Source organism: Conger conger, chromosome 14 (genome assembly GCF_963514075.1).
Source record: "Conger conger chromosome 14, fConCon1.1, whole genome shotgun sequence".
NCBI classification, from domain to species: Eukaryota; Metazoa; Chordata; class Actinopteri; order Anguilliformes; family Congridae; genus Conger; species Conger conger.
The window spans coordinates 40,100,303-40,128,231 of NC_083773.1; the positions used below are offsets into that span (position 1 = coordinate 40,100,303).

General features: G+C 41.0%; 1 protein-coding gene across 2 annotated transcripts in view; it reads right to left on the reverse strand.

Moving 5' to 3' along the window:
• The window catches only part of LOC133110188 (cadherin-22-like), a 299,036-nt gene that overhangs the window by 201,561 nt on the left and 69,546 nt on the right, over positions 1–27,929 (reverse strand). The window lies entirely within an intron of this gene.

The window sequence follows — 27,929 nt, forward strand, 5'->3', positions numbered from 1 at the left end:
ATACTAACATCAAAGGAATCTGTTGGCACCTATATCACATAATGTGAGGAGCAGCCACGTGTCCAGATGATGCAGTCAGTTGCAACTCGTTTGGAAATTCAGATGATTTTTAAACACGTTTGATGTTATTGACGACTATCCATACAAATCATGTATGTAGTGTGCAACATGCATTCACACTCTCACCTAGATAAGATAGCCAACTACCTTGCCAGGTAGCTACTAGCTGGGTAGCTAGCTATAATAATTAAGTAGCCTAAGTTAACTAATTGGAGTTATTTTAATTTGTTAATCATCATTATCTCCATTTGCTTCCTCTTCTTCTTATTTTTTTTCTTTTGAGAACCACAAGGATAAATCCTTTCCATTTTGACAACCACAATTCAAACAAACACGGGCATCTGCTAACAACATGGGGCCCCGTCTAGGGGGGTTTCCGAAGCACACCCTGCACTGCCTGCCCATCGGATGCTTCAATGTTTAGGGCCCCCCCTGTGTATGCTTGTTTTGTTCCACCCACAATTGCAATCCCAGAACTTCAACAAGCTGTTCATTATTCTGAATGATGTGTTTTAAGGGATTATTTATCCTTTTAAATGTTCATATTGTGCTAATTGCAAGTAATTATATAAATAAAACAAAACAACAGTCACAGGTTTCCTATTAGTTAAGGACAAATTTGGGTTCCAGACAACATGTTTAAAAATAATTAATTTTGCATCGGAAGACAACGCTATCTTGCATAAAATGTGGGTCCAATTTTACAAATACACACAAGATAATAAATCACACACAATTATCACACAATAAATCACCTGTTGATATCAACTAAACTGTTGCGCCTGAATTTGGTATGCATGAAATATTAGGGGAAAACAGGATCCCCTACATTTTTCAGGTTAGCCTTAATGTGTGCGTATTTTTAGCAGTTCTAATGGAGGGCTGCAAAAGTTTGCTGTATGCTGCTAAAAGCAGATGAGATTCCTCATACAACACTGATGGCATTTATGCAGTACCTGGTAGGACAGGGATCTTCAACTCTGGCCCTGGAATCCAAAACCAGCCCTGGTTTTCTTTTCTCCTGGGTAATTAGTGCGGCAGACTAACCGCTTTCAGATTGCCTTTACACCTGGCTCCCAGGTAAAGGGACGGTGGGAAACCAGCAGTGTTCAGCCCTGGAGGACCGTGAGTGGCTAATCCCTGGTGTAGCGGGTGCTGATTCGATACCAGGCTGTTATGCCCCTCCAGACCTGCTGGGGGCGCATGTCACTATGACAGCCTTCATCTCCCTATTTTCTCTTTACCTTTGAAAGGTACCGATTAACCTACACTTGGTCAGGGCCTTTAAATGCAGGAAAAATTCCAGTCTCTTTCATACACTCACTCACTCTCTCGCTGAGCATTTTGCAGGAACCAGCGTGCTGATCAGCCCTCGGTCAAACATGTCATTTTTTTGGATTCAAGTAATTTTCTATGCTTTACTGAGCTTGTTTGGTGATCGGAACCAAATAAATACTCTCAAAAGCTGCAAGCCCCTCTTGGTTGGCTCAATTGCACCAGGCAAGATCAAAGTAAAGGATCAGCACAGAAAAGTATTTGAATCCAAAACAATGATGTATTTGGTGCTGATGCTTCTTTACAAGATTTGTGAAATATTTTTGTTTTTGCCAAAAATATAACCAATTATATTTTTTTGATCCATCAACCTCATTGCCTGTGGTTTCTTTGTGTGCCTGGTCAGTCATAATGAGCACTGGTCGTAACACAGGCCAGAAGGCTAACCCACAGAGACCAAACCGAATAAATCACCCTACGTAAACAGTATAAATAACGGGAAATCAAAACATGGGAACAGCGCTCTCGGTCGATCTGGGAAGCAGGGACTAGTGAATAGTCAGTCATGCTCAGTTTACTGGTTTAGAATCATGAACATCACAGGTATTGAGAATTAATCAGTTCTGCGGAATGAAATCTTTGATTTGACGATTGCCTTTATTGCTTTCTGTGACACAGATATGTCAGTCTCCCCAGGGAGAATGCGGTTATATATACGGTCATGTTGAGACCGTCAGCCTATAGGAAGACCGTCACGGTCCTTACGTACTGTTGAGAAGCCCTGCGCCCATTTTAATCAATGTTGTCCGAAGCTGTTTTCCTGTAGACCTGCCAGGTGACCAGCGGAGAGTTGCAAGCGTGGTACATATGCAAATGCCCCTAATTACAGTTTTAAATTCCAGCATACTTTTAAAAACATTAATAATTTATTAGGAGATAGAAATGATTGAGTCTCTGCAACCTGCCTGCATTGAAGTTGCTTGCACCAGTTATCTGACACAGTCACACAAAAGCCCATATATTAAAGCATAGAAATAATAACATTTGACATGGCAAATCTCCTTTAATGGCAATCATATTTAAAAGTCAAAATATATGACCACACACACCATATCAGGAACTCCTGCTCCCAGATCAAACTGACACTCTTTTGAGTCGTTCACTGCGTGTGACAGTGAGTCACCCTTCTTCAACACTTGAACAAGTATTCTCACCTCCAGAAATACCCGGGCCTTTCTTTCCCATTCATTGATTTTGAATGGATTCATAGCCTTGCTGGTTGAGATTGACCCACAGCCTGCCCGTTAAAGGCGGACCAGTCAGCGCCCGCCAATCTCCTGTCTGACATCGGTCAATTAGGGGTCGCGGGGGTCATTTCCTTTGGCTGTCAGCATTTGTCATGCATTTCAATCGGCCGTCAAAGCGGACGCTCTTCACTTTGGAGCCAGAATGGTCACTCTGCATGCTGAGGGAGAGCCGTAGTCAGGACCCAACCGCTGCACTCTGACCATTAGGTCAGTAAACATTTCTCTGAGAAAACACATTTGTACTACCGACACTTCTGCAAAAGGAAGGAAAGCAGGATCATTTTTTTAAAGACTGCTACACTTTGAACTTTTCTTTTTCGCGCATTTCAAAAGCGAATGTTTATTCATGAAACCCGGGCTCGGTGGCAATTTGTCAATATCCCCCACGGAAACGGGTGAAATATATTTAAGACGTATCTGTATGCGCGGCGATTTGTAACGTGAAAGCAAGCCTAATTCCGTGTGGCTAAATAAAACAAATCAATACACCCATATCTGTAATGATCTGTCTGTACACAATGTATGGTTCCCCAGGGGGAAAAGGGGACAGATACAGGAATATATAAACTCACACATGCCACAGAAACCTCTACCCATTCATCATAAGCCAACAAGGGCCCAAGTTCTCCAGTTAATAAAATAAACAAGCGCACCGCACTCGTTCCGTAACGAGATTCTCTTGGACTATTACTGTAGCGGTGCTAGGAGGTAGCATAACGAATACATACAGGCCATTCATCAATCGCCGATTTGACTTAATCCTCACTTAATAGAACGGCGGCCATTTTGAGAATACTAAAATGAACGTATGAAGCGGTAAGCATTCCGGGGGCCTATTCACGCCTGATATATTCAACTTAAGTCCGGAACTACGCACCTCAGCAGTTAAGTGCATTAATACTTGGTGCTTATCCAGTGCATAAAGAATAAGAAAAATGCACTCACCAAGCACTTTATTAGAAACATTTTTACTTTATTACACCAACTTATTCATGCGATAATCTAAATCAGCCAATTGTATGGCAGCAGTGCAACGCATAGAATACAGGTCATTAGCTTCGGTAAAGAATGGTAGAAAAAAAGGAAAAAGAGAGATGTCAGAGGAGAAGACAGGAAGACAGGAAGGTGACAGTAATACAAATAACCACACATTACAACAATGGTATGCAGAAGAGCATCTCTGAACACACAATACATCATACACATCATAACTCTAAGTGGATAGGCTACAGCAGTAGAAGTATCAAAAATGAGTCTAATAAATTGCTTATATGTTTGGCAATACATACCTAATAAGGTGCTCATGAATGTATGCATTCAGGTGACAAAGCCTAAGGGTGTGCCATGCGAGATGGAAATAATGCATGCAGACTGAGCTTTTCAGAAGAGCATTTTTTATCTATACTGACGTGATTCATCAGGAATTTTTGCATTACATTTCAATTGTTCAATTCAATTTCCATCAGCTACTAATGAGCTTGGAATTAAACATTAATTTTCCTCCGTACGTAAATATGACCGTGCATGTGTCTCACTAATGACTACACGAGTTTTGTTTTATGTAATTGATCATAAAACAATGATATACATATATATATACATATACATATATATATATATACATTATAAAACATAAAATTATACATAATTGAATCATGTAATTATTGAAAAAGCAAGAATTGGGAGAGCCTAAGGCATAGGGCTTCAGTTCCACAAATGTATTAGTTTCACTACATAGGATTTACCTTGCCACTTTAGCCAAAACTTTAGTGGTTGTTTAGCCAAAACAAACACAAGTAAACTTCATATCATGACAGGGAAAAACAAACTATATTGACTGGTACAGTCATACACTAATGAAATGCAATGAAATTCAGGCGAGAAGCGACTTACTCATCAAAAGTAATTCAGAAGACCAATTGAGACCAGGAAGGTATGCATGCAGAATTAACCTAAATATAGTCCATGTAATGTCTATGCCTTAGTAAGAATATAGGCCTACATTCTCCAAAGATTTCCGTATTGTAGACAGAGTATCAAAAGTCCACCTGGGAAGTTTTATTTTGCTCTCAAAGTTGCATTAGGCTGATTGCAGTCGACCTTCATTTTCTAAAGTGCAGCATTGTATCGGGACGGTTTTCCATACTGTAGCCTGCTAATATGTGTTCAGCTGCCCATCAAGTTTAGGGAAATGTAATTTCGGCGTACAATGGGAATTGCGTACGTGGCTGTTGTGAACATCTCCTGCTAGCCTGAAAGACTGATGTACGCTATACCCGTTGTTGTGTGCATGGTCCACCATTTTAAGTCCATCAATTTAAAGGGGCGGCATAGCAAGGCACACTAAGGAGTTACAAATAAATGAACGAAAAATACTGAAAATATAGAAGCTAGAGACAGACAGCAAAGCAAGGCAGAATTTCAGAGACTTGGTGCCAAAGGAAAAGATGTATGTGTACACAAGTTGCTAGGGCTGGGAAGTGTACTGCTACTGCATGACTCGGAGGTAATTAATGTTGGGTTTTTTTGCCCCTGTTACTGTATATGGTCCCACTGTGAAATATTTCCTGCTCACCGCCTCTCTTGGTCTACCCTCTGGAGGACTGGCATAGCATTAGCATTTTTTGAGCTGTTTTTCCCCCCTACCCTACCGCTTGGTTTCTGAATTGATTGTATGCAAATTGGGATGGATGCAAACTTGATTTTCCATGTAAATAAATAGGAAGGGACACGATGCCCTTAAACTTCAATAACTGGTGTCCTCCTGCGTTACTTAACTAATGAATTTCAGGAGCGAATGCCCATGTTTGCTTTCGTACACTCAGTCGGGACAATGCATCCAGCACAATTCGTCGTCTTTTTTGATTCTGCCACTGAAATTGGTCATAATTTGCATGTTAAGTAGTATATATGATTTTTTCTTTTGAAGTTAACTTGTTTACATTTTACAAATGAGCAAAATGAGCCTGGTTCACATGAAAACATTCAATGCAAACACTCACTTAAGGTGCTCAATCAACATCAAACGGAGCAGAAATAAATTTGTAAAACTATTTAAGAGTTCGCCCCGCGGAAATATCATTTTACAGCTTACGGTTCATGTTGTACTCCAAAATGAAACATGACGATGCATATGACTTTGGAATAACAGCTATTATTACAATGTTTTCCTTTAAACAGACCAGCTGTGCCAACTATATTATCCATGAGGCAGAACGTGAGCTCACTGAAACTACAATAATATCATCACCAAAAAGCTGTTAAAACAACATGTGGCATGATAGCCACATTTCAGGTGTTGCATATATCTGAGTCAATAATATTTTAAAATATGCAGAGCCGCTCATATCTCATAGCAAATTTCATTATGTATATTTGTGTTGCCCTGTAGCAGCATAGACGTCATGATTGTCATTAGATTTTGTCGACATTTAAGAAAGTCAAGAAACTCTGGTGCAATTATCTTTTAATTGTGCCCTTTACTGCAAAAATAAACAATAAAAACAAAATTATCATGATTATTTTTTTGTGACAGTGAGTTGCCCCCACACCCCACACTTACTGTTTTACTGAAGAAAATGTGCATGGGTCTGGTTTCCTGCTGTTATCGGGTCCATGTGTAGTGTAAAAATATACAGCAGATAAGGTTCAGTTGGTTGGCAGCGTTCTTCATTGCGCAGCAAATAGTGCTTAGCACTTAGCATACCTGTCACGAATCATGCTGAACAGCTGACAAAGGGCTTCCAAAGATTAAATGAAACTTATGAGAAAGCATTAGGGTTAGGGGTGGATGCTGACCAGACAGGCAATCCTGTCTTTGTGCAAAGGACTACAGTATCAGTATTTAGTAGCAAGAAGTACAGTATTTAACATGCTGTAAGTAAATGTATTATACTGTAACCACAAATGGTCAAAGACACCGTCACCTCATCCATTATTTCACTCCAGAAGCAGTCCTACAAAGACAGAAAAAAGAAATGAAACTCACCGTATATAATATATTGATCTGGGTTCCCCGGAACAAATGGCATTATGTTTATGACACATTGTCGACCTAACACAAATAATGGTTAGCCTATTCATTTGATCATTTTTTGCCTTGTATCTGTGACTAAACCAAGTAATTCCTCGTAATGAAAAAGTAAGAATGCGCTGTTATAAATGTTCTGTACCATCAGTCCTCCAGAACTCAATTGTAAACTGACATACATACTTAATTACACCCATCTGACTATGCCTGGTAACAGTACTTTATAGTGCAAGTAATTTACAATGCATTACTTATTTAAAAAGTATAGATTATTCCCTGCCCACAAGATAAACAAACATGCTGCACAATGGACTTGCATCAGTCAGGCCAAGGTCCCGTCTAATCTTGCCAATTACTAAAACAGGCCGTACACACAGTAAATAGTGTATGGTTCATTCGCATCCAGTGGTCATTTGCATAAAATGCTTTTTATTTCTGAGAAAAGTACATTAGGAAGAGCAACATATTAGCTTACTGTCTTTGTGAAGAGGTTGCAGCATTATTCAATTCACAAGCAGACAAGTAGACACAATTATGCGTAATAATAGAAATCCTACTTAGATTTGTCAACCATTTGCAGGCAGATAGTTCTGAATATATCAACAGCACAGTTGATTCAGACGGTGGACAAATCTGTTTTATAGGGATAGTACATAGTACGTGAAATAAAACAAAAGCCATTTTACGTGCCTTTGGCTGTTCGATAAACAGGCTTGCTCATCATTTTCAAAATGAATATGCGTCCAATACTAACAGCGGTTTAGATTAAACGGATGAGTCTTACATTTATTCCAGCAATTACTAGTTAACAGAGGTTTTGCTTCAGGTTGAATTACTTTTCCCACTTATAAGTACAGTGGAATTAATTATAAATGGTATTAGCATACAAATATACTGCATGTGTATTGGTTGCCTAGAGTGATAAAATGGCCTTAAGGACATCATATTTTATTAGTTTTAACTATAGCTTACTATCCCGCTAACTATGCCTGCCTATAGCCCTCGGCGTACACCTGCATGAGTGCAGAAACGTTTAGCCCGACTAGCTAATTCGTTTAGATGCAGACAACTACATCAGGGTGTGTATTTTGAGGAGCAAGAAAAACCATGATCGATTTCTCTTCGTGTAGATATTAAAGCTCTCTAACTCTGACTCATGTCTAAGTTAATGGAGACAAGCGTTTCCCGTTTCAAACACCCCCCATCCTCCGCGCTTAATCACTGAGTGCTCACCGTGTTGCTGCGTGTGTGGGATCCGGGCCAGGGCCAATACCGGCACATATCGGTATGCAGCCCCACGCAAATCGTACATTATTAAAGAAGAAAACTCATTTCTCCTCCTGCTGACACAGGGCACTGCCGTCGGCCCAGACGAAAATGATGTGAGGAGAGTGTACGGAGAGGGTACGCTGATAGGAGCAGCGGAGAAAGGAGCGAGCCTGCCTTGCTGGTTTGTCACGCATCAGAACCTCCCACTAATACGGCGGCAGGGGGAAGTCTGCGGTCGTCCCCATAAATAATGCACGCGGGGATTTCAAGCGGCGTTTGCCCGCCGTTTCGGCTGGGATTCGATCGACGTCCGTCCTTAAATTTGCATAATAATTCAGAGAATGATTTTTCTGTCTCCGCAAACCCAGTTTGGCGAGTTCAGCGATCACTAAAAAGTTTGTAAAGAAAAGGCGTAAGGGCTGGCTTTTATTATTTTATCAAGTCGAATGTTGAAGACAAACGTGGGCTGAATACCAGCCCATGAGCGGCAGCTGCGTGAAAACGTTTAGTTAGGGTTTAGTGTGCAAATGCGCCTCGGCCAGTTAACTGATCACTGGACGCACCGAGAGTGTCTGAGACAGAGGAGAAATAACACTTGAATTTAAACCCGAGTCAGAGTTGAAGTCAAAGTTGAAGACGAAAGCCGATTGAGCTCAAGCGTTAGCCTGAACCCCGCGGAAAAAAAAAATCCTTCAGTGTTTCCCGACTGAAAAAACCCAAAGTCTGCGAGCATAGAATATGCACTCCGTACACGTCTGCGTGAAACGAATGAACCCAGCCAAAACAGGCAAGCCAGCACACACTAAATGAAATAACACAGGTATGCCATACTACAACAAGCGAAGGGCCAGATTCCTAGAGCGCGAGGGACTCCAGGCTGGATCGGCACAGATTCTGGCCAGAAACCAGCCCTGCCATCGCTCAGCGTCTGATTGGAGGCCAGGCGTGATTAGTTGGCTCACCCTGATTCTAAACCATTTTACCTACCCTCCAAAAAGTTCCCAAAAACGTACAAATGCTTGTCACAGGGGCAGTACCCTATAGGTATATAAATCTGTAACCTAATTAATACATAATACTAAGTAATATATCATTAATTTGTATTTCATTTTGCTTGGAAAACATACTAATTTGTACCCAAAGAGAACAATACTATACTTTCAAAGTGCATTTGGGAAATTTGATCCTTGAAGAAAAAAATGTACCTCCATTGTCCCTTTACAGTATTTCTGAGAGTGCACTACACATACATACAGTATGTACATTAGGCTTCTACAATATTTTTGCCGGAGTATTTAAATCTGATTCACTCCATTTAAATGATATTCCACACATGATATTGTGCCAATAACTTAACATCCAGAAAATGTAAATAAACCGAGGATGCTTTCATTCTGCGAATTGAATTACCGTCTTAAACAAAAGCCATGATGGTGCGAGTCTAGCCAGCGACATTAATTAGATGATTTTTTCCCCTTTTGCAGTGTTTTCGTTGCGCAACCAGGAGACTGGAGGAACGGGTATTTGTGAATTCAGTTCCGCCGAATTAGACGGAGCGTGGGAGTGAGTCACGCACAGATGACTGACAACGGCAAAATTAAAGACAAACACGAGATAAGACGAATCGCCTTCTTCTCTCCTTCACGGGGCGACTCTACATTCAAGGAAGTACCCTCCGGCTCGAGTGGAGACGTTCTGTCAGACCTCGTTCTCCTTACACGTTTCTTTATTTGTTATTTGTACGTCGCGAAAGCCGGGAAGCCCGAACGCATACGAATAATAAAAAGGAGGGAAAAAAAACGAAAACAACTGTCGGAGGTTGTATCAGCTCGAGCCGAGCAATGAAGGGAATCAAGGCAGCGGGTGACGGATGATTTGTACTGTAGCATTAGCCTGTCAGCCTAGCGCTCAATCATATTACCCCCCCCCCCCCCCACCCCCACCCCCACCCCTTACCGTTCCTCGCACGCGGAGAGCTCTTTACACCCATTCAATTAAACCTCCGTTTCGACATAATTAACAGCTGTTTTGTCCTCGGATCGACGAGGAGCCGTTCGTTAAAAATTCCCGTGGCTTTTTGTTTTTTTCTCCCTCTATCTCTCCGCCGAAGTTTTCTTAAGAGCCTGAAAAGGTGTCCACAAAGACTGTTCGCGGGGAGCAAATGTCACTCCCAACGCGAGCGGCAGGATTCGCATAAGGGGAGGAAGGAGAGGCATGCTGGGAATGTAAAAGAGGGCTTTGAGAGACGCGGGAGATCGATGCCGAACACCGAGTACGCTTTCGCACATTACATACCGGAGGCCTAAAGATCTGCAGATCAATCCTGCAAAGAGTCTGATTTGCGAATAAAGACATTTTATTTATTTATTTTTTTTGCATTCTTTTTCATTGCTGACACGAGTCTCATTACCCGATCAAGAATGACAGCTTAGAAGAGTCAGCCTGTTGGCTGGTGGTTAAGGTACATGACCCGGACCCGGAAGGTTGGTGGTTCGAGCCCTGCTCAGTTGTTGGGCCCTTGAGCAAAGCACTTGCTCCTGGGAGGATTGTCTCCTGCTTAGTCTAATCAACAGTAAGTCACTTTGGATGAAAACATCAGCGAAATAACTGTACTGTACTGTAATGTAATGTAATGAAATACATTTTTCCATGCTAGTGAAGTGTGCTTTTGACAGCAGTTCTGACTTAATTGTTTGATATTGTAACCTTGGTTCATTATAAAAACCGCTAACATAGTTTGGAATATAGCAGGCTCCATGATGCTTACCTAGTGCTAACAAGAGGATAGGTCAGCTGGCATAGGGGAAATGTTTTTTACTACTTTTGAAAGTGTTACTACTAACAATAAGAAGCAACTTGATAGCACTGCTCAATATCTTATGGTAGCAGAGGAACAATTCAGAGCAACAATAGACTGAATATATTGCTCTAAAATTGCTACAGTAGTCCTCCTACGGCTGTAGTAGAAACTTGACGATATCACAATATTACATATATTACAATATTCCCATAACCCTACATTTATGGAATTGCTTGTTGCATTGCCTTTCATAAAATTCAAATTAAGCATTGCTTTGTGTAGTGGCAGAGCCGCAAGCTGTGATCTATACCTTTGGTAAGCATGCGTGAACACGTTGAACCCCCTATGTGCACCTCACATAATTGCTCCTTTCAAGATGGTACTATCACAATTTACTTATTTCACAAGTATTTTGTGTCTGCTGTGCTCTTCATAATTGAAACTTTATTCATGATTGACACATCACATTTAGAGAATACCAAAAAAAAATATATATATTTTTAGTCTGTTGCCCAAGGAGATTCTTGACATAGAAAAGAAATTCAGTGGCACATGAGGACAGAAAGATTTCACAACAATATACTTTGTGCAAAATCTCTCTCCGATTACCCCCCCCCCAATTGCTCTGCATTCTCTGTGGGTGAATGAAATGTTGCTGGCAAGACAACATCTATGGTGGATGTACAGAAATCCATGCGCTCCATAATGTTTGGGACATATACATTTTCTTGATTTGGCATTGTACTCAACACTTTTAGATTTGTAATCAAACATTTGCGCAGATCCCACTTTCAAAACACTGGGTACTATAACGTCCAGGACAAATGGCTTCACACGTGTTTCCGATTAGTCGGGTGTGTTGAATCGCTTCCTCTGTGGAGGTATGAGAGCCTTTAGTATCTCAACTCGGCTCTAGGCCTTTGGAGTCTGTTATCACCAGAGTTGTGCCGATTAACATCAACCAAACCATTACGAAGCTGACAAATGAGAAAAACACAGATATATTGTAGACCAAAATCAACTTTTTGGAAGATCATTAAGAATAAAGAGAGTGAGGGTGAGCTCAGAGAGGGAGGTCAAGGAAGACCCTAACACATGACCAAAGAATTCTCACCACATTTCACCCCTCTTCAGGGGGCAGTTGTAGATGTGTCAGTGACTACTCTGCACAACACTTCATGAACAGAACTGCAGAGGCTACACGACAAGATGCAATCCATTGGTCAGTCATGAGAACAGCATAGACAGGTTACAGTCAAGTAGGTACGACTTAAAGTTCTGGAAAAAGGCCTTTTGAACACACGAGACCAAGATTCATTTGCCTCACACTGATGGCAAAGGCAAAGTGTGTACAGTAGGCCAAAGGGAACTGCCAAAAATCCAAAGCAGACCCACTCATCTGTGAAATATGGTGGCCAGGGTATTACACTGTAGTTTGAGCATGCATGGCTGCCACAAGTACTGGTTCATTTGTCTTCAGTGATGATGCAACCACACCTAGCAGCAGCAGAATGAATCCTGAAGTGTACAGAAGCATCTTATGCACCCAAGTTCAATGCAATGCCTCCAAACTCATTGGACGGCACCTCATCCTACAGCAAGACAATGATCTGAGACATGCTGCCAAACCAACCAAGAAGTGTTTCAAATGGCAAAAACTGGAAAATTCTTGACTGGCCAAGTCATTCACCAGGTCTTTTCACATGCTTAAAGCAGCTAGCCACCAAAACAAGCAGGAGTTGAAGATGGCTAGAGTACAGGCTAGGGAGAGCATCACCAGAGAAGATAATCAGGACCTGATGATGGCTATTGGTCGCAGCAATCATTACAACCAAAAGATTTTTGCAACAACATACAAATGTCTTATCACAGCAGGTACACATTAACCCATAGTTTCCAGAAAACAGAACTGTACATTAAACAGCTGAATGATTAAATATCAACTGTTCAGGCACAAGACATAATATCAAAAAACAAATACAAACAATTTGAAGATAAATTAACATGTAACATTTTACAATTTTTACAGCCAACGGTGCCATGTACCCCGTGGTTATGCTAATATATACATCGGCTGACTAAGACCGAGTGGTATACATTACAGAACTGCTTTCACAACATTTCAATCTGGAAATGTCTCACTGATGACAGCTTCATTGTCTGGAACACTTTTCCAGATTTGTGTACCCTTTTTGGAGGTGAATGGTCAAATTTGGAAATGAAACTCTTAGAAAGTACATTCAAGACACAAAAGCATATTGGCGAGCACTGAAATTTACCTTCTTAAAATAGATTCATGTGAGACGATGAAAATGTTTTTTAGTGAATTTTTATCCAGAAAAAAGAATTCCACAGGCATTTTTGGCACTTAATTCAACAAAGAAATTGAAAGACTGGAATATTCTTATTTGGAGATATTACAATAAGATGTTGTTCATTGCCTGATTATTTCCAGGCCTTCTTACCATCTGTGAATATACAGGTTGAAAACTATTACAATATACACTTACCGAGCACTTTATTAGGTATTTATTGGATTTATTTTTTTAGACTTCTACTGCTTTAACCTATCCACTTAAGAGTTATGATGCCTTGTGTGTTCAGAGATGCTCTTCTGACAAGAAATGTCATTAACAAGGCTGCTCACTGGGTTTTCTTTGTTTTGCAAACTCTAGAGACTAGTGTGCGTGAAAATCCCAGGATATCAGCATTTTCTGAGATACTCAAACCACCCTGTCTGCCACCAACAATCATTCCACGGTCAAAGTCACTTAGATCTAATTTTTTCCCCATTCTGATGGTTGATGTGAACATTAACTGAAGCTCCTGACCCGCATCTACATGACTGTATGCATTGCACCACTGCCACACAGTTGGCTGAGTTGATTATTGCACCTACTTATTCATGCAATTAAGTAAACATGTTCCTAATAAAGTGCTCAGTGAGTGTATACAGGTTTTAAACAACGGAAGACACTGATACTACAGATATCTACGGGCAGTCAGAGGTTACTTATTCTAAATCCACAAATATACACTGTGTGTGCTGCAAGTGGCAGCATTAGATTAGATTTGTATTCATATTGTAGAGTTTAACTATACAGTAAATGAATAGCAAAAAATGGAGGCATTGAGCATTGAATATCATTAATTGTCATTGTGACACAATGCATTCAGTAACAACTAAGATAGTAATATTTATAAGTTACAATTGTTTCCATGGTGCATAATTACAGAATATTCAAAATAACCATATTATATAAATAAAATGAAATGCAACATTTTCAGTAATATGACATACATTATTGTATTATTGCAAATGTCCATACAGAAAACCAGTTTTATGATTTTATGTTAATGATTTACATTCAGTTTGATTTGTCAGTCAATGGTAAGGGTTTGTTAATATGTATTTATGGTATATAAATCAATATACGTATATGGTTTATAAATCAGAATTATGGTTTATACATCACTTTTTATGGCCTACCAAGGTGTGTATGACTTGTAAATTGATTCACAAGTCAGTATTTATGGTTTATAAAAACTGTTTATGGTTCCTGAGTCACTATTTATATTGTGAAAACAGGTGTCTATGGCTTTCAAAAAGGTGTGCTTGACTTATCACTTGGGTGTTTACTGTTTATCATTCATCAAGTGTTACCAAGTGTTTATAGCTTATAAATAGGCATTTCTGGTTTAAAGTCCACAACTTTTAAATAGGTGTTTATGGTTTCTGAGTCAGTGTTTATATTTTAGAAGGAGGTGTCTATCACTTGCAAATAGGTGCTTAAGGTTTAGAAATGAATGGTAATATTCAGCATCACCGGTTATAAGTGTGGATGGGAGAGAAAAAGGGGGTAATCTCGAAATCGCTTCTTTCATTCATGTAAGTACTCAGGCGATTCCAAATATAGCCCTAGCTCTGGACAGTGTATGCAGTGCGCTAACTACAGTGAAACTAATTTGAGCATGCTTGAGCAACAGTTTTAATTAAAAGGAAACAGACCACTGGCCATTAATTAAAAAAAGCTTTACAATGTTTTGGCTGTGGCTAGAGGAAGAATCCCAGGAAACAATGTCACCCTGATGCTCCCATCGCAACAGTACCAGTCTACAATAAGTACAGCACAGCAGTGTGTGCCAAGCAGTGGTGCTACAGATGAAGATTATGTAGCAGTAGTAGCAGCAGTAGTAGTAGCAGCAGTAGTAGTAGTAGTAGTAGTAGTAGCAGCAGTTGTAGTAGTAGCAGTAACAGTAGTAGTAGTAGTAGTAGTAGTAGTAGCAGCAGTTGTAGTAGTAGCAGTAACAGTAGTAGTAGTAATAGCAGTAGCAGCAGTAGTAGTAGTAGTAGCAGTAACAGTAGTAGTAGTAATAGCAGTAGCAGCAGTAGTAGTAGTAGTAGTAGTAGCAGCAGTTGTAGTAGTAGCAGTAACAGTAGTAGTAGTAATAGCAGTAGCAGCAGTAGTAGTAGTAGTAGTAGTAGTAGTAGTAGTAGTAGTAGTAGTAGCCGCAGCAGTGTAGTAGCAGCAGCAGCAGTACCAGTACCAGTAACAATAGTAGTAGCAGTAGTAGTAGTAGTAGTAGTAGCAGCAGCCGCAGCAGTGTAGTGGTAGTAGCAGCAGCAGCAGTAGTAGTAGTAGTAGTAACAGTGGTAGTAGTAGCAGTAGTAGTAGTAGTAGTAGTAGTAGTAGCAGCAGCAGTAGCAGTAACAGTAACAGTAACAGTAGTAGTATTAGTATTAGTAGTAGTAGTAGTAGTAGTAGCCGCAGCACTGTAGTAGCAGCAGCAGCAGTACCAGTACCAGTAACAATAGTAGTAGCAGTAGTAGTAGTAGTAGTAGTAGTAGTAGTAGTAGTAGCAGCAGCCGCAGCAGTGTAGTGGTAGTAGCAGCAGCAGCAGTAGTAGTAGTAGTAGTAACAGTGGTAGTAGTAGCAGTAGTAGTAATAGCAGTAGTAGTAATAGTAGTAGTAGTAGTAGCAGTGGTAGTAGTAGCAGTAGTAGTAGTAGTAATAGTAGTAGGAGTAAGAGCAATAATTCATTAACACGTTTTAAGATCTCGACCAGGGGTTGGCAATTCTCGTCCTGGGGGACGTGTGTGTGCAGGTTTTTGTTTCCACCAATTACCCTGACTAAATGAGATAATAGGCTATATATACCAACACTGGTCCACTCATCGATTAGATCACAGTTATAGAGACACAAAAACAATTCTTAGCTGTCAATCACATGCTTATCAAGAAATACAGCTAAAATGTCAGACGGCATAAATGTGAGAGCTATTTGAATCATGAAGGCCACAATTTGGCATGAAAACCAGAAAGCGATACAACCCTCATTGCCAACCTAGATCTAGACTGTGTAAATGTTTAAGTATTTATCTATAGTCAATATTTAACTAAGTAGGGCATAGGATAGGATTGCATTCTATCTGAATTATGGCCATTCGCCCTTAAACAGACACATGTAACTCCAGTATATGCTTTTTCAGATTATGTCCCCAAATGAAGGCATATGTTCTCCGAGTTTCAGTTTAATTGATGCAGGAAGAGGTTGCCAGAAACCCACTGCATTTCAGCCTACCAGATATCCAGATGGGGCTTTATTGAAAGTCTGTTATATCCCACCAGTGAGACTTATTTCAGCTGCCAAACTGTCTCCTAATTTATGTAGTGAATAGAAAGAAGGTACAGGAAGGAAAAGGCTAAATTTTCCACAACCGAAACACTATTTTCAAAAAGGTAAAAAAAAAACAACAAACAAACAAAACAAATGGTGTTAAAGTTAAGGGGAAATGTTGATTAAATGCAGGCCTGTGTTTTGATGAGACAAAGTAGAGACAGCAAGAGGCGCTTGTCATCGGCTTGTACGTTCACCACGTCTACAGAGCAGAGGATATCCGTACGGTCAGAAAAGGCCAGAGTCACTTTGGAATAATTCCTCTGAGCCAGGTCAAATGAGGTAGCCTTACCTCCAAAAAGCTCTTCCATCAAACAAAACACAGGAAACACAACGAACCGCAGAGGACATGGAAAAGTCAACAGGTTACAGCAAAAGAAGAGAACCGCAGCCGTAATTTATTTTGACACAATCGGCAAGCGTTTCTTCTGTTCCCGACGCGGTCAATACCATCGACGGTATTTGTACCTGGACAACAAGAACAACAAAAAAACTAGAGCAATTTCAAATGTAAACTGTCACAAAATGTCAATCCCGCTGTAACAAGAAAGTCTTTTGTTATATATTTATTTATTTCCCCGACTCCACAACTGCTTTCAGGAAACGATGTCGCCGTTCCTCCTCCTGAAACAGCCGCATTGAAGGGTTCCCGTCCTGTTTCGCTCATGTGGCTACTGATGAGACGCTCGGAGCAGAGCGCAGACAGGAGCGCGAAACGTAGCTGCGGCATTAAAGCCCAATCATTCTAGAGGGAGGCCTGATGTTCCCATGTTCAAGCCGTTGAAAGAACCTCATTTACATACCCTTAGACCCAAAAGTGGGGAAAGGCGGCACTTAATACAAGCGTTTGGAACGTGGGGGTCCAGCGCTCCCCGTATCCAAAAGCGGTCGCTGTAAGAAATTACTGCTCTTGGAAGACTTTCCAACATAATGTGTCTGGTCAATGAACCGAGCTCCTGGCAAAGTCTAACAATAATTACCCCAACACTGAGAAAGCACGCTGGAGCTCAATTCTAGCACTCTAATGATGTTGAAGTGAAGTTATTTAAAGTAAGTGGAAAACATATTTTGTTATTTCACAAGCACAATGGCTTAGTCCATCTGGGACATTTTAAAAATTCACCAGAGGATTTCTGAGCAGCGTACTAAATGTTGAAAGCTTAAACCGTCATTTGTATTTTAAAGTAAGACTAAGAACATCATAGGGGTAAAAACAGAATAAAGGCTTTTACGCATACAGTGTATACAGTACTGCTGTAAATAAGGATTTAATTCAACTCACAGAAAATATTTTTGTCTATCAACATGTATACTTAGGTGATAGTTCTACATCTTCCAGCTAACCTAAACTGCAACCAAGCAACTAAAGTGCAAATTAACGACACGTTTTAATACGCAGAACAACCACAGGATGCCTTTTGCTTATCACACAATTTTCTGTAAACTCTAGAGCAAGGGTGCACAACTCCAGTCCTCAAGGGCCGGTCTGCGTACTGGTTTTTGTTCCAACCACAGTTACCTTGTTTTTAAATTTGCTGACAGTTCTATAAATGACCCTGGTTCAAGCCTGTACTTGAGCACAGTAAAGTCATTAGGATGCACTTGTAGGTGAAACTGGTAGTCATATACACGTCAGATAAGATCCTGAAACGGATCGGCCCGTGTTCCCCTGCTCTCGAGACGGTTTATGAAAGTACCAGGAAGGCAGCGGTTTCCGGGATGCTGGAACCGCCCCGTCTAGCCCCGACAATCAAAAATGGTCAAAGATTCGAAACATGGCCGCTTACACCACGCATCTTGCCCATTGTAATGCTTGGATGAACAACAGCTAAACATTTTCCCCATGTCTACATGCTTTATATAGCTGCAGTTGGGAAGAGCAGGCTGTTTGCATAAGAGTGCAGGTAAATGGGAAATGGTTGGCATTTATATAGCGCCTTTATCCAAAGCACTGTACATTCACCCGTTCATACACACACACACACACACACATACACAGCAATTGGCATTGGCAACCAGCTCGTCTGGAGCATTTTGGGGTTAGGTGTCTTGCTCAGGGACACTTTAACACCCATATGGCAAGGTGTCTCCAACAAAGTGGAAACAATGCATACAATACATATAGTCTCGTCTTCCACATATTGAAATAATCATCGCAGACTGTACAGTACGACAGATAAAGTAGTCCAGATCCCTTAATACGCCTCGGACCGAGGGATCAAAACAGCTCCATGTCTCAGGGACGCAGATTTTCTTTTTAATCCAGTTTTTTTTCTTTTTTTTTTTTTCTAAAGCTGGTCCAAGAAAAGCTCCCTGAGCCAGGCACTGCTGTGTATGTTCTATGGATAAAAAAAGAATTATAAAGGTCAGAAAATTATATTCATATAACATGTGTGTGTGTGGTAAATGTAAATATAACGGTCTACATTATATCAAATTTTACTTGTTTCTTCTGAAAGCCTTAATAAGCAAGTGTACCTATGTCCTGAGCAACGTACAGTTGATTAGACTAAGCAGGAGACAATCCTCCCCTGGAGCAATGCAGGGTTAAGGGCCTTGCTCAAGGGCCCAACAGCTGTGTGGATCTTATTGTGGCTACACCGGGGATCGAACCACCGATCTCACGGGTCCCAGTCATGTACCTTAACCACTACGCTACAGGCCGCCCACATATTTATAAGTCTTCTGCTGCTGTAGCCTGTCAACTTAAGAGCTTTGCGTGTTCAGAGATGCTCTTCTGCATACCACTGTCGAAATGTGTGGTTATTTGCGTTACTGTCACCTTCCTGTCAGCTTTGACCAGTCTGGCCCTTCTCCTCTGACTTCTCTCATTAACAACACGTCTGCCTACAGAACGGCTGCTGACTGGATGTTTTTTTTGTTTTTTGCACCATTCTGAGTAAACTCTAGAGACTGTTGTGGATGAAAATCCCAGGAGATCAGCAATTTCTGAGATACTCAAACCACCCTGTCTGGCAACGACAATCATTCCACAGTCAAAGCCACTTAGATCACATTTCTTCCCCATTCTGACATTTGGTCTGAACCACTTGACCCACACTTTTATGCATTTAGTTGCTGCCACATGTGTTGCTGATTAAATATTTGCATTAACAAGCTGGTGTACAGCTCTACCTAATAAAGTGCTCACTGAGTGCATACTGTATGTCATAGGCTTGTGGAGGATAAGCCCTCACAATTTATTTATAATAAATTATTACAGGCTTCTGAGTCAGGGAATAGAATAAACAGCCTTATTGCAGTTTTATTCTTCAGACAGTGCAAGCATGTATTAATCACAGTGTGCTTTTTAATGGTGAATACATCAATCTCGATTTAGCTTTTCTTTCATCCCTTGCTTTCCTTTTGTTGTTGTTCATTGTAATTTGAATGAATTCTCACAGAAATAAATGCTCAGAGACCATGAGCTGAGAAATAGAAGGTGCTAAGTGACATTTTAGAAAATAATAAGTTGCTGTCATGTGTCAGTCAATTGTTTATAGGGCACTGAATATATGTATGTGTGAAGTTTCATACAAAAATACTGTTTAAAAGTATGAGAACATTCTAAATGTATAAAGTAAATGTAAAAGTCGTATCTCCTTGGAGCCCGTTCACTTTGGAATCTTTGAAGCTCAATGTCTCAAGACTCTCAGAGCGCAGATAGAACCTTCTCAATCTCAGCTCACAAAAAGCCCAGTTTATCGCCAAAAATACTACATTCAGGCGATTCACGGCCATGCTAAACCATAACTTTCCGAACACATTTGTGCACGGGGGAGGGCGCAACATCTAACCGCCAATTGCTCCAAATAAGTGGGTGGGTGCCTTTCCCAGCAGTCTTTCGCCATTGGTGGGTGATTGGGTGAATGAGATTAAGCAGGCATTACTTGTCATTAATTGTAGAGCGCATCGGATGCAAATGCAGTCCATTTTGCCCTGCCATACCTGCAGTTTCAGCGAGAACATAATTGCTGTGACTTTATGACACACTGCACGAACCCGTGATGAAAAGAAAAACGTATTTTCTGCTCATTGCCTCCCCTCATGTCATTTCTCTTTTAAAAAAAGCCATTGAATTAGAATTAGCTTATTTCAAAGCAGTTCTGTCAACAACAAAATATCACTCTCATCTCATGAATCCTAGGATATTTGGTGTGCTACAGGGAGCCAAATCAAAAAGGCATAGCCTGCTTTGCTCTGCACTTGATAGTACTTTGAAATTCTTTGGTCTACTGAACATTTGTGCAGTCAGTACTGTAGTAGAGGCTGCAGCTGAAGGTGCTGTTGGGGGTGTAGTTGGTGGTATATTTGGTGTGCAACAGGGAGCCAAATCAAAAAGGCATATCCTCCTTTGCTCTGCATTTGATTGTTCTTTGAAATTATTTGGTCTAATGGACATTTGTGCAGTTGGTGTTGTAGTTGGTGTTGCAGTTGGTGGTGTAGATGGCGTTGCAGTCCGTCGGAGATCAAATTAACGTCTGATGTATGAGAAATAAAAATGACTTTATAAAGGGGAGGCAAATGAAAAGAATGAAATTCATAAGATCAGCCTACAAAGAACTTAATGTGAATTAAAACAGCTATTATTCTCCTTTTAGACAAAGGAACTAAGTAAGCTGATCAAAGAAAAGAGCCCTGGAATTCAAGGTAAATGACCTAAATCAGCTGGGTGTAATGCAATTAACCCGAGAATCAGCAACACAATACAACCGCATGATATGGGACAATTAGAAGAGTTTTCACATGTAGTCAAACAATACTGGCCTTAACATTTAGCCAGCAGTATGAATACAGTTCAGCTCAGAATAGAATTAACTGGCAGCCTTACTGAAAATTAGTTAGAGGCGGTGTAAAAGAAACACCACAGGGTGGCCTAGATTGTGTGGTATCTCAAACTGTACTGTTATTCTAGTATTATTTGAAAATGTTTTACTGAGCAAAACTAATTTCCCCAGAAAGATACACTTAAAGACAATGAAACTAAAATCTGCAATAAAATTCTACTTATTGAGTCCAATTCTGTTATGTTGGGTAGAACCATTGGATTTGGTGACAATTCTCATCAACCATTTTAACAATATCTCACCAACATCATAAAGACTTTGCCTTGAACTACAGGAGATTAATGCAGGGGACTGCATTTATATAACACTTTTATCCAAAGCGCTTTATAACACACACACACTCACACACTCTCACTCTCTCTCTCTCTCTCTCTCTCACACACACTCTCTCTCTCTCTCTCTCACACACACACTCTCTCACACTCTCTCACACTCTCTCTCACACAGCGACTGGCTGCCATGCAAGGTACCATACATCTTGTCAGAAACAATGGAGGACACGCCCAGGGCGGGATCGAACCGACAACCCACCAACCGCCAGATGACCGCTCTTGCCTCCTGAGCTAACATTCACGCTCAGGCGCAATTGTAAAACATGAAACGGAATAACGATTACAGCCTCACAAGGCCAGAAAGCAAAACTGACATGCCTAATTTCTTGACTGACAGAGGACAAGCACACATATGTACTTATATACAGAACTGAGATCCCAGAGAGATCGATAAGTAATGAGAGAGATAAATGCCAAGGTGCACACAGTACAGTTTTCATATTAAACAGATCACATAATTATCAGGAGTAATTTGTTTACGGATGAAGAGGTTTATGTTGTCAAGCAGAGCATTCAACATACAGTATGGTGCCGTGGGCGTTTGTAGTATCTTTGCAGTACCATCCGCAGATAGGAAAAGTATACGAAAAACAACCCTTAGGGTTGTTATAATATTGATCCCTTCAGCTCACAGTTCTTAGGTAGTGACTGCAAAATCTGGAGCCAATGATCAGACAGATGCTTATTTGCCTCGAGTTATAACATCAGCACATGCCAAATTATCTTTAATCACAGTTTTGTTCACAGAAATTAATCCATCCATTAATAAATTTCCACCTTGCCCAACCATATGAATGCATTTCTGCCCACTCACCCTACCCGAGGTTCAGCAGTGTGTGCAATGATCAAAAGCAGCTTCATCAGTCCCAAACAAAAAAAAGAAAAGTCCACCTGTAACCCCCTAACCTACAGCCCCCCCCCCCACACCCCCCAAAAACACAATCCACAATCAGAGTCTCCCCCAGGCCCACTGTGGGGCAGCAGAAAGGCTAGCACCAAGCCTGGTGCTTTCCTCTAGGGTCTACAACGCGCTTGTCCCTGGTTTTGATTTGCACTTTATTGTTCGTCTGCCAAATGACTAATGTAATGAGAGAGAGAGATAGAGAGAGAGAGAGAGTGAGAGAAAGAGCGAGAGAGAGAGACAGAAAGAAAGCAAGAGGGAGAGCAAGAGAGGGAGAGGGAGAGAGGAATAGAGATTTAGTGATGCAAAGGGATAGCGAGATATAAACAGAAAAATGGATAGAGATGTGACATGAGAGTGATAGAGTTTGAGTGATAGAGAGGGAGTGGTAGAGGGAAAGTGAAGGTGAAAGAAAGAGAGGGCGAGAGTGAGTAGTAGAGTTGTAGAAAGGTGTAGTATTGATTCTCCCAAGAAAGAACAACACAAGGTGGACACAGTAATATCTCAGAGACATACGTGTGTTCACTGACAGACACACTGAGTGAAAAGATGAGATGGACACGGGTTGAGGGGGGAAGCAGAAAGTAAAACTGCTGAATTGTTTTCAAGGGTGGAAATTTGATAGCTGGTAGATTCCATAACACGGAGTATCAGGCAGCCATCTGCTGCATCACTGCAGATGAAGTGAAATGAATGTCCTGAAGACATATTTCTTTCTATCATATCAGAGCTCTGTCTCTGGGTTACCGGGCTAAAGACGCGCTGGTCCAGGGCCCCAGGGCAAACCCCCAGACGACACGGCGAAGGCTGGGGCTATATCACTACAACTAAATAAAACCCTCACAATTGTGAGAATAGTCATTTGACGATTCAAAATAAATTGACGTTAATGAATCATGTATAACACCCAAATCACTTAAATCCATCTTCCGTTCGGTTACAGTATGCAAATATTTCCCTCAAGAACAACACAGTCCACAGGGCAAACAGGTAGTTTTCGATAACTAGCTTCTCACTTTGTACTTAAAAGATCCATGAATCATTCCTTGGGTATTCAGATAGAGCTCACGTCTTTGGTCCCTCTTCGACAGCGATGTCCAATAGGCCTGAGTGAATCCAAACACTTGGTTGTTTGTGATGCAAGGGCGTGCAAGTTCCTTTCATTGTTGTTCCGAGACGCGCTCCCTGCTTTGATTAAATGTCACTGCTGCTTACCCGCCTGCTTTCAGACTGAATTAAATGCACAGATGTTCAAAATACCCAGATGTGTATTGTTTTTTTCCTCCTCCCAAGAACAGCATCTGTGTTAACCACATTAAGCCTAGCGTAGCCTAAGCCTAATGTAGAGTTTATTCCGAGTTGAAGCCGAGAGATCCAAGACAACACCAAAAACAGTAATCGGGAAAACAAGCAAATAGTCAAAACCAAGAGTGCAGAAGGGCAAACAAAACCAGAGGGAAAGGCAAAACTCGAAAGGCAAAACCAAAGGGGTATCTTTTATGAATCTCAAAAATAGGCATACAAAAACTCAGCACTATCAGTGACAATCTAGGTGGGGCTGGGGAGAAGGTGGGCTAAACAAATAGACAACAGGTGGGGAAACATAATAGGGTAATAACACCATAACAGGAGGGAGACGAAAACACGGACTGGATGCACGTTAAAAAACATGTAAAACATATGGCTGCGGATTAAGGAGTAGACATTTGCATAGATTGAAGACGTAGTGATAGTCAGAGACAGGTGTGAACACTTCGCTGAAACTAAGCGAGTAATTAGGGATAGCATAGGGAGGCGGAGTTATAGAACAGTGCAGAAAAACTTAAGAGATTGCGTTAGTGAATTAGTTACGTGAATATTTCGAAACTACCCAATAAAAGTGACTGTTAGTTAGTTAGTTAGTTAGACAGACAGTAGGTGTCTATATAACTTGCTGATTTTCAGGCATTTAAAGGTACAATAGGCAATTTCTGACTTCTAACGGTCAAGAGAGGAATAGCAGCAACAAACACCATCAAACCACAACACTGTTTACCCCTCCAGCCTTCTCTGTGAATGTGCTGACATTGAAACCCCCTCATGCCATTGGCTGTGGCAATTCAAACCAATTTTCAACAAATGAACTTGAATACAGCTATACAATGTTTTGGTACCGAGTGTCGGTCTGTCTGCTGTATATTTTTAAATATTTTGACAGAGGGTGAGTCAACATGTCAGTGAGCCTTTTTAAACGATAGGAAGAGATTTACAATGGTCCTGTAAAAATGTTTTACACAAAAATCTTACCAATTCTACCTTTAAAAATCAAAATTTCTCTTTGCTTGACGTTGAATGTTAACACATCAAAAACAACAAACAACAACAGGCCACAGATAATCATTTACCTTCGTTCTCCTCTTCATTTCTAATCTAAGATACTGTATGTTGAGGAGTTGACAGTTGAGATTTAAAATTTAGATTCCAGCGCTACAGCAACGCAGTGCCAGTTCCTCCCACTCACTAAGCCAGCACGCACTGTGCCTTTGTTTAAACTTGTACAATGACAGCAGTCCTCTCACAATCGCATTAATCTTGTTGTTTAAATCCGGGGCTTTTTATAGAAAAGCATTGAATTCGTAATCCAAGCACCCTCTGTCTTTTTTGGTTGCGTAAATTTTTTTTTCCGCAACTAATGCAGTTTTTAAAAACCAATTTAGCGGCATTCATTTCGGGTCAGTGCGCCAATTGGATTCCCTCGTATAACCAACGCGGAGGCATTTCCGGCTCCCGACGCTTCTATTCAGTTTCTGCTTATAATGTAAAATCCCTTTTTATTGTACGGAGTAATTTCTCATTTCTGGGCACCATATCAAAGAGCTCTATAATGTCCACTTACAATAGCATATTGCATCTGTACAGTAGAGCAGTCGTTTCAGAAAGCAGAAATCGGCAATCAGCACAATTCAGGGATCCTGGAGGCCTGGACAACAGCCGGGTGCACTTTGCATAAATCTTTGGCTGGCTGTTGGGAAGACCTCTAAAATGCCGTGTAAGCTGTGGGGGGGGGGGAACGCACAGGCCAAATCATATTCGGAAACTTACTTTGGGTGGGTGTAACTGCTCCTGTCTGAAACCATGGAGGTGAAGGTGACCATTTTCAGTCTGGGCCCAATAACTGTCTGATGTATGGCTCTGTGATACACCACCATAAAAAGTCATATTGATGAATAAAGACTTGAAGTCTGTAAACTCCAGCTATGTCAACTTGACCAGCTTGAAAGTTGAGCTGGTCAAGCTGGTATAAACTGATCTAGCTGGGTATGAGCTGGTCAACCAGCATGGCCAAGCTGGTCACAAAGCTGGTCAAGCTGGATATGAGCTGGTCAACCAGCATGGCCAAGCTGGTCAAAAAGCTGGTCTAGCTGGTCAACTAGTTAGTGCTGGCAGCTTGAGCTAGCCTGAGCTGGTCAAACAGCAAAACCATGTCAAGCTGGGAGCTGGCCTGAACTGGTAAAACAGCAAAACCATGTCAAGCTGGGAGCTGGCCTGAACTGGCCTGAACTGGCTTGAGCTGTTTTTTTCAGAAGGGATGAATCCGGACCAATGTATTTTCCAGAGAAGAGTTTTTGCTTCTTTTTTAAAAAATAATTATCGGGTGTCTGAATGTGGTGTGGGTCTCGAACCTGGCTGGCAGGCCCCCAGAATAAGAACGCCTGGAGAACTAGTTTGAGATAACAAGTCAAGTGTCTAATCCCATTTGGCAAAGTTGCCTCTAACAGGGTAGCTATATTCGATACACCACCTAAGGCCATGTTTCAATACACATTTGTAGTTTATAGGGCTAGGGAGTTATGTTCTTGTGAATTTTCTTATTTCTTCCCAGTTTGGAGAGTACATTTTTTTGTGATTGCATAACGTGCCAAACACTGTTGTAAAAAGTAACCGTTCAATATTTAATAATAAAAGATGAGGGCTTTTCTTAATTAAATGCAAGCCTCCGGTCAGCTATTGCTTGAATTCTATTTGATTATCGTCTAGCATATAAAAAGACTGGAGACACTTAACTCTGCTGTGTACTGCAACTCCAAAAGTTACACCACTCTCTTGCTAAATCTCTCGCTAAATTTTGACAAACATCATGGAGACTTTGTACTTTGGTTGCACCCTCCTCACTTATGGCAGAATAAAGTATTTTCTTCTTGGAACTGGCCCAAGAACGGAATTTTTTGCAAGAGCAAAACTGAGTTTCTAACACTGTTTGAGTTCTAATACTGAATCATGAGTATGTGTGAGAGCAGGCTGTTGTGAAAAGCAAGTGGTGAAAAGTGTACTTGCTTCTTGTTTGATGTGGGAACCTAATTCTGATCGCTCACTCCACACCACAGTAAATAAAATATAAATGTGTTATTTAGCTGATGATTTCATCCAAAGCAGCTTACAGTTGATTAGGCTAAGCAGGGGACAGTCCTCCCTGAAGCAATGCAGGGTTAAGGGCCTTGCTCAAGGGCCCAATCTACCTTAGCCACTAGTGATGTCACCGTTATCTCTTCCCCTAGGTCAGACATAATGTCTTCCTATAAACCAGTCCTAGCATTGCCATTAGAAATCCAAAGCCAAGTACAGTACATTATATTGCATTACATTGATGGCATTTGGCAGACGCACTTATCCAGAGCAACGTACAGTTGATTAGACTAAGCAGGAGACAATCCACCCCTGGAGCAATACAGGGTTATGGGCCTTGCTCAAGGGCCCAACGGCTGTGTGGATCTTATAGCGGCTACACCGTGGATCAAACCACTGAGTGTACCATAACCATGAACATACTCTACATGAAAATACATATCATGTCGTAGGACATGTAACACTATGCATTGCTAGCGAATGGTTTAAAAATATTTGCATATATTTCAAAGATATATACGGATTTCACTGAACAGGTCCGATATCCGACTTGACGTGGCTGTTACACAAAAGCTGCAGGATATAAACGCATCGGTACATGTTTGGGCCCATCAAATAGACTGATGACACGCTCAGATAGACTGAGCCCTGATACCAAGTAAGCATACTACGGATTTCCCATCCAGAAACAGGCACAGAACGTTATCCCGATCTGTGTGTAATCTCACCTGTCGGCTGCTATCGCCCACAGGCTAATCGAGGATATTATGAACAGGGAAGAATGGAAAGATTTGTTTTTGCAACTGGTGCGAGATATCCCCCCATAATCTAGCCCGTCCATCTGTTCAGCAGTTGATTAATGTAATTAATGTAATCGGGATTTGATTGGTCTCGACAAAACAGGATCATTAGCGGTTAGCTTTCTGCGCAATATGTCTCCTTTTCCAAAGCCACAGTACATATCTGAAAATATGCAGTACCCCATTTAAGAGCAACATCTCTGGTTGACTATGTGCATTCTGAGGATTGTGTGTTCCCTAGATCGG